Raw genomic sequence first — 12,725 nt, forward strand, 5'->3', positions numbered from 1 at the left:
CGAGGAACCCGAAATGAATGTTGATGGAGGTTAGCGAAGGGAGTTAATCACCCATAATTAGATTTGATTTATTCTTCCTTTTAATCTCTTGAATTTTATCTTTTTATGTTGTTTTATTTTTACTATTATTATAAAAACACCAAAAATCCTTTATTTTATATTCTTCGTACTATAACTAAATTTAAATTACTAATTAGATCTTTTAGTGTGTAGGTTAGAACCGATCTAGCAATCTACTCCTTTGGGTATGATCCTTGTAGTTCTTACCCACTTCGTTGTAAAACTATATTACAACTATATTATAGTATTCACACTGGACATTAGTAGATCTGGAGGCGATCAAGTTGTTGGCGTCATTGTCGAGGAGGCAATGTCACTAGATTAATTTTAATTTTGCACTTTAAAGGAATAATTAATAAATTTTTAGTTATAGATACGATTTTATTCCATTTATTATTACTAATCTTGTCTTTACGGGTTTGGTGTAGATCTAGAGAATAATCTAAAGAAATCATTGACAATAACAATGACAAGGATGCAAAATCCACCACCGGTTGTAGGTAGCGTACACGTGAAAATCCATTGTTCGACGATGTTGACAATAACGCCCTAGAAATCCACCAGCACCACAACTTCATGCAAACATTCATATGGCTTGGAGCGAAATAACTTTAAGGATTATGCCTTACCAAGTGCGGATATGGTTCAAGAAAGTATAGCAAGGCCGATGATTACAACTAATAACCGAGATAAAAGCGACTATGTTTCAAATGATATAGAACAATCAGTAGTTTAGGGGCACTATGAAAAGGATCCTAATTAACATTTAAAATGATTTCTTAAAGTTTGTGATACTTTTAAGTATACTTGAGGTCCTTGATGGCGCTATTTGTCTCTGGTTGTTCCCTTTTCCTTGATTGATAATGCTTTTTCTTGGTGAGACTCGTAGGCATCAGGGTCTATCACGACATGGGATTAACTAGCTGGAAAGTTCTTGCAGAAGTTTTTCCCAATCAGCAAAGCAATACAACTAAGAAGAGAGATTGTTATTTTTAGATAGGAGAGAGAAAGTTTTTGTGAGGCATCTGAACGATTTAAAATGTTGATTCTAAAATGCCTGCACCACGGATTTCTTGAGTGGATACAACTGTAAGTATTTTATAATGGGTTGGATGCAAATGCACATCTGGATTAGATGGAGCAGCAGTAGGAGCCTTTATGAACAGAAGATGTGTATGAAATCATTGAGAACATGGCACTAAACTCCTGTCGTTGGCCAATTGAGCGCTTCAAATATGGCCAAAAACTGCTATGGTCAAAGCTATCCGGGAGGATGATAAGTACCAAAAATAGTGGATGGACTTAACCATATTGAATCTACTTCTGCCCCGTCTATGCATGGAGAGATAAGCCACTCTTTCATTTTATCAATAATGGAATACGGGTGGAAACCCTTATTCGAATTCATACATTCCTGGCTAAAGGGATCACCCAAATTTAAGATGGGGAGGAAACCAATGAGGAGGTAACAATTCAAATAAAGTTAAAAATACTAATTACCAACCTCTTTATTTGCAGAAACCCCAAGATAGGGTCAAACTAAATAACCATGTTGCATGTGGTCAACGGTTGGACAGAATTGAGAGAGAAATGCATTCAATGAGAACTAATGTCAAACAGGTGCAATCTGTGTGCACCAATTCAACAAGAACATTGATTAAACTCGAGGATCAAATGAGCCAAGTTGATGAGCATAATGGGTGACATCAAAATAAAAATAGGCACAGGTATTCCCAGCAACACGAAAGAAAATCTATGGAGATAAGGTAAGGAGCATGTGAAAGCAATTGTACTCCGATCGGGCAAAGTTCTGAGTAGCCTACAAACCACCACTCCGGAGACAATTGCGGAGAAGAACAATGAACCTCAAGAAGTACTCATAGAAGTGGAAGATAAGCCAGAATTAGAGGAGATAATCACACCGGCAACAGAGATAGAGAATGAAATAATAAAAGATTCTATCAGTAGAAAAATCCCATTCCCTTCAAGACTAGAAGAAAAATAAAAGTGGGATGAGGATGAAACTTTAAGTTTTCTAAACATGTTTAAAACATTAAATTTTAACCTACCTTTAATTTAGTAAATTGAAAAGGTTCCCAAATACGCTAAGTTTTTAAAGGAAATGATGGCTAGGTGTAAGAAAATTAAGGTAGGAGAACAAGTTACTTTAAATGCATCATGTAACGTGTTTATTTCAACACATGTACCTCAGCAAGTTACTTGAGAAGTTTTAATATTCCCATAGAGATAGGGAGCATTCATTTTAATAGAGCTTTATGAGATCTAGGAGTTATTATTAATTTAATGCCTCTATCGATTTTTGAAAAAATCGGGTCAGGGGATCTAAAAACTACTCAAATAACATTACAGTTGGCTAACAGGTCTTCGATACGTCCAAATGGGGTATTGGAAGACATGTTAGTCTAAGTGTGAAGTTTTATTATCCCTGTAGATTTTGTGGTACTTGATTTTAAAGAAGATCTTGAGATACCAATATTATTAGGAAGACCCTTCCTGGCTACTTCTAGGTCCACCATTGATTTAGAGAAAAATGAATTAACTATGAAAATCAATGGTGAGACGAAAATGTTTAAATGTTGTCATCAATCGAGAGAGGAAGATAGGGGAGCAATGTAAAAATTTATTTATTTCTAAAGTCCCCAAGTTAAGGGACACGCTTCCTTTTATGCATGCAGAAAGAATAAATAGGTTTAAGCAAAAGGACAAATGGGCACAAGTGGAATGGTACGATGGAAGATGGACCAATACCAACAGAATGGGAAAATCGTCCATTGATGAATTAATGACACTGTCGGATGAATCCAGCAGTAAAACTTAAAAATTAGTTGAACTGCTTAAATTTTGTAAATTATTGTATATGTAACTAATCACCTAGTTTAGATTTGGACTTTTATTTGATGTAGCTTTATCTCTAAACTGAAACATCGTTAAAGCTAAAAGGTTTTAGTCGAAACAGAGTCAGTGTCGCGACAATGCCCAAGTGAGTTGTGACCTAGCAGATAACTTCCTTCATACATCCAAACTGACAGATATGTCACAACAAGGAACCTCTGTACCGTAACATCGGTGTACTACCAAGGATGTCCCGACACAAAACCCTTGTGTCGCGACATCGCTACAATTTTCTACAGGGTTAACCCGACCCATTTGCATAACCCAGTAGCCTACTCTTCATTTAACCCAATTTTTAACACTTTAAAACCCTATTTTATAACATAAAACCATATCTACTTCTAATTAAAACACCTCTTAACCCATAATCCCTCAAACTCTCTCAAATCTATCAAAATATCTTAAATCCAAAAACCCAATTTCTTAAAAATTCTATTTATTCTTCGCAAACTCTTCAACCATATTCAGGGCAACAAGCAATGGGAACATCACTAGAAAGCAATGAATTCAAACAAACTTTGACCATATATTAAAATTTAAGGGTTCCTTAACTCAAAATTTTTACTATTCTATTAAATTGTTTGCTTAGGATTGAAATATCATGCCTCCTAGGAAAGTTAGGTGAACCATGGAAACGGAGCCATCAATGGTTCAAAATCCCTCTCTTTTCCCAAATAAGAATGTTGAAAAATATTTTAATGAACTTTAAGGAAAAACATGCATCCAAGAGAGGGGATTTGGTCCATCTATGATTTTGTATAAGGAAATATGGCTTTTAATGTGATATCATATGTGAGAAAATTTTTGGACGATCCCTAAAGAGAGTGATTTGGTCCCTGTTGTTCAAAAATTTTATGCATCATTATGGGACCAAGAGTCTAGAAACACTATATGCGGGATATGGTCCTTATGTGAGGGAAATGGGCTACAGTAACCTCGTGTATTATTTGCGACTTTCATATTGCTCCATACTATGAAAAAGATTTTATTGATACAACTGATCTGGAATATTTTTGAGACATAGATATGGATAACATTATAAACTTTTAGACTGAAGGTAGGGGTGAATGGAAATATCGCGCAGTTACCAATATCTAGTATCCTTTTATCAAGCGATCATGTTTCCTAAGGCCAAAATGTGGATCCAATTTGTATGCACAAGAATTGTACTTGCTTTAAATGTTTCTAACATTATTACTTTTAGATCAGTGTTACACTATGTTATTTTGCAAAAAAAAAAAAAAGCAGGTATGTATTGGTAAATGGATTCATCAGAACATGAGAAGATGCATTGGATGATACAGTGGATGTAAGAGTCGGGACCAATATTCCAAGAATTTGCAAGACAAACTAACATCTGGATCCCCAATTATACACCTGAAATGTTCGAGCCTACGTAATGGGAACAAAAGCATAAAAGTGAGGAGGAAGGAGAAGATGAGGAGACTGATGGGAGTGAGGAGACGGATGATGAGGACAATTGAATTATTTTAATTTTATAAGGACTTGTATTAATTTTTCGATGATTTTAATTTAGACTTTGTAGGAGTAGGAATAATAAATAGAGTTTTCGTTTTGTTGCACTTTGCTAAATTTTCTGTGTAGGAACCAAACACAAAGGAAACACAAACACTTCGAGCTAACACGATCACATGAGGAACCCCATCAAGAGCCAAAAATTTGTCCTATTTAAATTTCACTTTTAGTACCAATTTTTAAGCTTGTCGACACTTCTTGATGAACCCCATTACAAGCCCCAAGCTTGAAAATGTTAATTTATATTCGCTCCTTTTCTTCGGTCCTACATTGCACAATTATAGACATCTGGCCATAAGTATTGAGGGTTAAGTAGATACATCACGGTGGAGTTTGTAAAAATAGAGTGAAATTGGAAATATTGGTGTGATATAGGAACTATAAGTCAGTCTAATGTGTAAAATAAAAAGAAAAATCCAAAAAGGGAATTAGCAAGAGTAGAAAAAGTCTTAAATTAGCAGAAAAACATTCATGAGTGAGATGTTTTGAAAAAGAGAAAAGTCACAAAGTTACAAAAGAAAGAAAAACTCATTCATTAGTGCATAAAAACTTGTAAGGCTAGCCATTGTTACTATGTCATGCTATGACTTCCTCTATATAGTGAGACAAAGAAGGTGAGAGAAGGAGAAATAATGCGGTGAGTGGGTAAGGGTCACTAAGGGGGAAGCATATGGACCAATACGATGTGCCAAACTATTTTCGTGCTTGTAACCATTTTTTATGCTTATTGTTTTTGAATTTCATACCTGTCCTAAGCCTTAGAACGTTAGAAGCTGAAAAGTCCTATGTGACTTAGAATATCCTTATACATGAATGGACATTACACCGAACATATGCATAAATGACTTGTATGATATGTTGATGGATTCCTACAGGTGAGACCTTTAATACTTGTATACTTTGTAACATACTGAACTTAGATGTTTGCGGTCAAAAGTGGTAAGTTAACTACTCATCATGTTAAGATTGTTTGGAAGCATGAAATGCCTAATTCATATACTCCAAAGTCAGTACTTGTATCATATTTTCTCAAGGGTCATCATTTTGTTATTTTTATTTATATTGCTTAAGGACAAGCAATGACATAAGTGTGGGGGAGTTTGATCTACCGTAATCTGGTGTAGCAGATTAAACCAGTTTTCGCAATTAAAGAGCCTGAATACAATCATTTCTATTATATTTTAATTACGTTTCTTTAGTTTTACTTATATCTAATAAAATGTGTGAATTGAGTCTTTTATTGACCTTAAGGTTCGAAGGAGGCCTAAGGGAGAGCTAACGTACTTCGTAAGTGTGCAAGAGACTATTAGAAGGCATTTTTGGTCGATACTAGATGCTATGTTGCAACATGGGAGGCCCAATGTCGTAACATAGAGTGTAGCATGGATAAAGTACGAAACTACCTTCGATGCCGCGACACAGACTAAGGATGTCGCCACATACCCTTGAAGACATCCCAAAGAGGAGCATGCTAACTTCTATGTCGCGACACAAATCCTGGTGTGTCATGACATCGACTCTGGGATGGAAATTAAACATGAAGTAGGGGCATTTTGGTCTACACAATCAAACTTAAAGCTCTAAAATGTCAGTTAACCTAGGTTCAAGACGACGACCTCTTGAAGGGTATAAATAGGCTATTTTGGCACATGTTATGGACACCTTTTCATTAACCTAGTTTCTTTCCTTAGGTTTAGTTTCGTTTTTTTTTCTTTCTTAGGTTTCTAGATTTTAGTTTATTTGTTTGTAGTTTTCTTTCAAAAGATCTTGATTGTGGAATCATTCAAACTCTGTTGATTTCTGCTTAATCTTAATACAATCACGCTCTTTGATTTACTCTATCTTGTTGATTTATATTGTTTATGAACGCCATGAGGAATTAATCCCTATTTAGGGGATTAGCGAGTGAAGGCATGACTCGTTAACTGTTTTGAGGGTTACTCAACGGATCAATTGTTTGGGAAAGGTAGAACGTGAAGCAAACCCTAGGTCAGGCAACCCCGGGAAGACATGAAGGTGAAAATTAACCCAAAATTGGTATTTTCCATCCATGAACACCTTAACCCCAAAATAGTCCGGACTATGAGGTCGAAAGATAAGTGGTTATTGCTAACTCATTATGTTAGTGGAGTATCAGAAGATTTTGCTAGGGTAGCGACTAGTTGATTGACGACGAACCCAAAATGAAAGTTGATGGAGATTACTGAAGCGAGCTAATCAACCATAATCAGATTTGATTTATCTTCCTTTTAGTCTCTTAAATTTTATCTTTTTAGATTGTTTTATTTTTACTATTATTATAAAAACACCAAAAATCCTTTATTTTATATTCTTCGTACTATAACTAAATTTAAAGTACTAATTAGATCTTTTAGCGTGTAGGTTAGAATTGATCTAGGAATCGCCTCGCTTGGGTACTATCCTCGCAGTACTTTCCCACTCTGTTGTAAAACTATATTATGACTAGACCCGTATACTTGTAGATACCACCTCGTAATTCTATATTTTATTGTAGTATTCATACTCTGGACGTTATTACGTTTAGAGGCGGTCAGTACGTCCGAAGACAGTCAACTATGAATTCCACTATCGTGAATGACGCTATATACTACAAAATTTTTACACCTAATGGACCTGCTTTTGGTTCCTTATCTATTTGAACTCATTTTTTTACTTACATCAAAGTGTACGAGTCACACATACATAATCCGCCATCCACTCAAGATTTAGTTATGTCACACTATGAACGTCAGAAGTGAATAAATCCATAAATGGATTTAAGACCTATTCTTCCTGATTCCTATCCAATTTACTATTAGTCCAGTTAGTCACATTTATGTCTCTATCTTCAAGGAGTCATAAACTCTGATGCCCAAGACAAGGCATCTCACCATTACGTTTCATGGTTAATTCATTTCTTTCAAGATCAATGGTGGATCCAGTTGTGGCTAAAAATAGTCTACCCAACAGTATGAGGACCTCTTGATTTTCTTAGAAGTCAAGGACTATGAAATCGACCAGGACTATAAGATTCCTCACTTTAACCAACATGCCTTCTAGCACACCTTTCGGCCATACTAAAGACCTGTCAACTAATTGTAGTGTCATCGATGTGTTTTTCAATTCCCCTAATCTGAGTTTCACATAAAATGATAGTGGCATTAAAGTAATGTTGGCCCTAAATCGCAAAGGGTATTTCTAAAATATCTATCCCTTATCCCTATCAGAATTGTAAAACTACCCGGATCTTTCAATTTTAGGGGTATCTTCTTAACAATGATAACAATACAAGAGGAATCTATGTTAATTTGCTCACCCTTTTTCAAATTTTTATGCATCAACATAATTTCTTTCAAGTACTTGACATATTTTAGCATTTTAAAAATTAACTCCAACAGTTGTAAATTAACATTAAGGGACTTAAATAAGTGAAGAAAACTTACAAATTTTGCTTCGACGCTCCTTTGTGTGTCCTCAATCCTCAATGGGAATGATATATTTGTCGTTGCTAGATTAGAGATTACCAACTCAGCTACCGGTTTGACTACTTGTTCGATCAGCTCTCCACTCTTTTTTTTTCTAAGGGTTCTTGGAAAGATTTTTGTAAATCCATGTCTATTTGAATGAGAGTAGTAACATTATCAAGGGTTTTACCTTATCGTAAGGCAATCGCATTCATGTGCTCTTTCCCATCCCTTCGAGGATTATTCTCCATGTTTCTCGAGATTTCGATACCATTTTGCCCTTGAAGGTTGATCATCATCTCCATCATATAGTTTATTTTGTTCTAGAAGCTATCCTTAAAATCAGTCAAGGTGTTACGGTTTAAGGTACATTCAGATCGTACCTGTCGTATATCCGTTTTCATTGACTATATTTCTCCCTCTGTTCGATCTAGTCGTTAACCACATACAATATGATCATTCCCCATGGATTTGTCTTGAGATTTTTGTACGTGCGGAGGTTGATAAGGAGGGTTTGATCGATTTTGCATTGGGTTTCTGCCTCATTGATTTACCTCCCCACCTTAGGTTTGAATGATCTTTCCAACCAGGAAAATAGTACAAATCATATAATTGTAGTATACACAATTTCAGCCAAAACAGTAAACTTTAGTTAGGGGCACTTAATTACGACCAACCCTAACAAAGGGTCCAAATCTCATTCCACTATCACTCCAAAGGCATTCATGCCATCGGTTGGTTACAAATAATATATATAATCACTTAAATATCATCAAACACACATATATACTTAGGCTTAGTTTGGATGTGGAATATGTTTACCTTCGATGAGGTTAAAAACAACAATGACAGTGAGATTAATTACTTTAATGGTGAGATTGAATACTATAGCAGTGAGATTAGAAACAGCAGTGGGGTGTGTAATACCCCAAAAATTTCTACAGTAAGGAAAGTAAGATAATATCTCTGATATAGTAAAATAAGGAAATAAAGTGATAAAAAGGGTAATTTTGAGTTATTTTAACATTGGGAAGTATATTATGACATTAATTCAAGAAAGGATTAAATCGTAAAAGGGAGAAAAGTTTTGTTGCCCAAAAGTAAATACTCAAAATTTGAGGGGTTAAAATGTAAATATGAAAAAGTTAAAGGACCAAAGGTGTAAATATTTTAAGGGTGGAATGATCTAGAAACTAAAGAAAATGGATGGATTAGGACCAAATTGAAAAAGGTAAAGAATTTTGAGGGACTAAATCACAATTTTACCAAATTAAGTGATGACTCAAGGATGGAATTTTAAAATATTATAAAGGGAAAAATGATCAATTAGAGAGAGAGAACTCTAGTAGGTAATGATTATGTTAGTGATATTTTTATTAATTAATTAGATAAATGTTATTTAATTAAGATTTTTAGTATTATTTTATTACTGAATGATTAATATAAAAGGGAGAAAAGATGAAGAGAATTCATCATCTTTTCCATGCAACCAACGTGAGAAGAGAGGAAAAGAAAGAAATTTTCCTTTCTTTACAAATTGGTCCTTTTACCAAAAATTCACTATTTTCACTTAGAAATCAAAAGAATTTCCATAGCTTCCAAGAGAGAAAAATAATAAGGAGACAATGGGGAGCTAGAATATCAAGTTAGATTCAAGAAATAGAAGCTGGAGGAGAGAGAAAATCTATTTAAAGATTGAAATCAATAGCACAATGTAAGAACATCAAGATTTCAATATATTTTTAGTTTGATGTTATTGAAAAAGTAGGAAATTAATGTTATAGTAGAGTTTTCTTATATAAGGTCTTGTGTTCTTGATATATTAGTGAAGGGAAATAAGTGAAAGTGATGAGAAATATTATAGAGAAAGGGAATAAGGGAGTTATAAACTTACTAATCAACATCTTGCACTAAAACAGTTTTGGACAGCAGCAGTAGGTTAACTTTGGAAACATCCTGGAAATAAAATTAGAGGATGGAAAAAATATGGAATTAAATTTTATTGAGTCTAGTTTATCATAGAAGAAACTGTGTAAGTAATGGAATTGTAAATCAAGAGATATAATAAATTTTGTTAGACAAGATCAGAATGAATTCGGGTTCCCATGTTCTGACTTTGGAAAATCATCAAAAATTGAATAAAATAATTAAAGAATAAATTTTATATGTTTAAAATCCTGAATGAGTCTATTTTCAATATAAACAAACGAGAACATCATCTGAATTCTGTACAAAGAGATAATTAATTTTTAGTGAAGAGGGGTCGGAACTATCAAACAGTGAAACAGTGGAAACTTTAAAGAATAAACTGTACTTATTGGCTAAACCAAAAATTCTAAAAATTTTATGGTAATAAGATATGTGAGTCTAGTTTCAGAGAAAATTTGCGGATCTTAATTCAGAGATCTGTAGCTTAAGATATAATTAATTTAGTGCTTATGACTCAAGTGAACAACTTGTTATGAGTAAACAAGTAAATAGTGGTATTATGTATATATAAAGATTGTGGAATATAGTGGAGGAGGAGGAAAATATGTGAATATTCAGCTAATTTGATTTTATTTTAAAATAGCTAAATTACATGTTTTAGATCCGAGGACTAAATTGAATAAAAGTGAAATTTCAAGGGTAATTTTGTAAAAATGTCAAAAATGACCAAATTGCATGAAATGAATTGTTTTATTATAAATTGAATGAAATATTAATTTAGGTCAAGATTGGGTGAAAATTCGAGGAAAATGGAAAATTACTAAAATGTCCCTAAATTTTGGTATTTCTGCAATTTAGCCCAGTAAGTTCGTGTATCTTGAATTATATTCTTAAATGCTTGAAATGTTTGTTATTGATGTGAATATGATTTGAATGTTCATTGTATGAAAATTGATGAAACATTGATATATTTGATAAAAAGGGGAAGAAATCCCGGTTGAATGAAAAGAAAATTCGATGGATCTCTGAAAAGGAATTGATGGTAGAAAGGATCTAACCTGGACGGGTGATCCCATCCTAATATAGCCCTCCCAAATAATATGTGGAAAATGGATTTATCCTGTACGAGTAATCCGAATTAGGGTCGAATTTGCTTTGGTGGTAATTGAGATCCAAGCTCATTAGAGTAATTGTCATTGCAGGATTTAGCTGGTGGTAATCCATGATGAGATAAGGTTCGGGAGTGTTCTCTTTGAAATGGAAATGTTCGCACATGAATATGAATTGACGGACCCGAATTTCTGTACTAAAAGTGTACCTCTGAAAATCCATCGAATTTCTGAGAAATTCAACGGGATAAATATAGAAAATAATAAGGGTAATAGAAAACATGGAATTGAATTATTATTGGAAATATATTATCGAATTTAATACCCAGTTTGAATTGAACGTGGGATTGAGTACAATCGTTCTGTGCGAAAGGATGAATTGACAGATAAGACCATAACTGGGTTATGGCATTACAAATGTAAAGGATGAATTGACGGTAAATTACCCAAGTAAACCGAGGTTTAGCATTTGTTGTGGACTTTCGTGTTTACTATCTGTTTAGCTCTCATGAGCTTAAGTTCAGCCTTCGGGCTTCTGAAAACGACGTACTCATATCCGTAAGTCGTTCTTCGATACAGAAAGAAACGGTAAAAGACTTATGTGGTTGAATTGAAAGATTTATAGATTATTATTGGTATTGATCTAAAATAAATGTAACCATTGATATTTAAATGATATAACGGGTAAAGTTTTGAAGTGAGATAACATGAGTTTGAAACGAACTATTACCGGTATGTACGCAAAATTCTTGAAAATGATGGTACATGAAATATCAAAATAATGAAATGAATGATATATACCTATGAAGAAACGATAAGAGAATGATATGTATCATGAAATGTAAATGTATGATTATCTTTAATATGTCGATACAAGAAAATTATGCATGATGAGTTTATATGTAATGTGTGTAAGTACACTAACCAGTGTTGTTGCTTGATGCTTAGGCAAGTGCCAAGCTATTGGTTGAATAGTAATATGATTATTTAATGGAAGCATTGAATTGATAAGTATTTGAGCGAAAATATGCTAGTGTTCATGAAAAAGTGGTATGGTTTAAATTATGCAATTTCTTATGAAATGACTTATCATGTAATCAATTCGGAAAAGGCTTTAGTTAAATGCACTAGTTTGCGATTATGATTGAATGATATGTTTATGACTTGTGTGTCACGCATATGGAATAAGTGTGGAAAGTAAAGAAATGCAAATGAAAATAAAGAAATTATGAAGAGTTAAAGTTATATAAAGTCCTACTAAGCTTGGGATAATATGTAAGTGATACTGTGAATTTATTCACCTTGTGAGTTGATGAATATAGCTTCATGAGTACTATGGTATTAATATTGGATTATTCTTTATATGTATAGATTTCATATTTTAAATCAACTAATATGATTAAAGACTACTCGAGCTTACTAAGCATCCATTGCTTACGTATATATATTTTTATTTGTTTACCCTACAGACTATCGAAAGCTCGATTGGGTTGGAAGCTTGTCAAAGATATATCACACTATCCATTGGTTCTATCGGTAATTTTGGATGATTTGATTCTGGTTATAATGACATGTATAAGTTAATTTGGCCAACATTGGCTCATTAATGTTTTGATTTTGGTTGGTTTCAAATATGAATGCTAGATGAAATGAAATGTCAGAAAATTAATTTGTAAATTTTGGTAATGCTCTGTAACCCTATTTTGGCTACAGA

The 12,725-nt window shown here is 33.6% G+C and overlaps 1 non-coding gene across 1 annotated transcript; it reads right to left on the reverse strand.

Annotated features, from left to right (window-relative positions):
- Positions 1–1,027: 1,027 nt before the first annotated feature.
- On the reverse strand, positions 1,028–1,131 carry LOC128040840 (small nucleolar RNA R71). Its single transcript, XR_008195646.1, has one exon. It is a non-coding gene; the product is annotated as a small nucleolar RNA R71 (small nucleolar RNA).
- Between the last annotated feature and the right edge of the window lie 11,594 nt (positions 1,132–12,725).

The sequence above is a fragment of the Gossypium raimondii genome, chromosome 4 (genome assembly GCF_025698545.1).
Source record: "Gossypium raimondii isolate GPD5lz chromosome 4, ASM2569854v1, whole genome shotgun sequence".
Classification (NCBI taxonomy): domain Eukaryota; kingdom Viridiplantae; phylum Streptophyta; class Magnoliopsida; order Malvales; family Malvaceae; genus Gossypium; species Gossypium raimondii.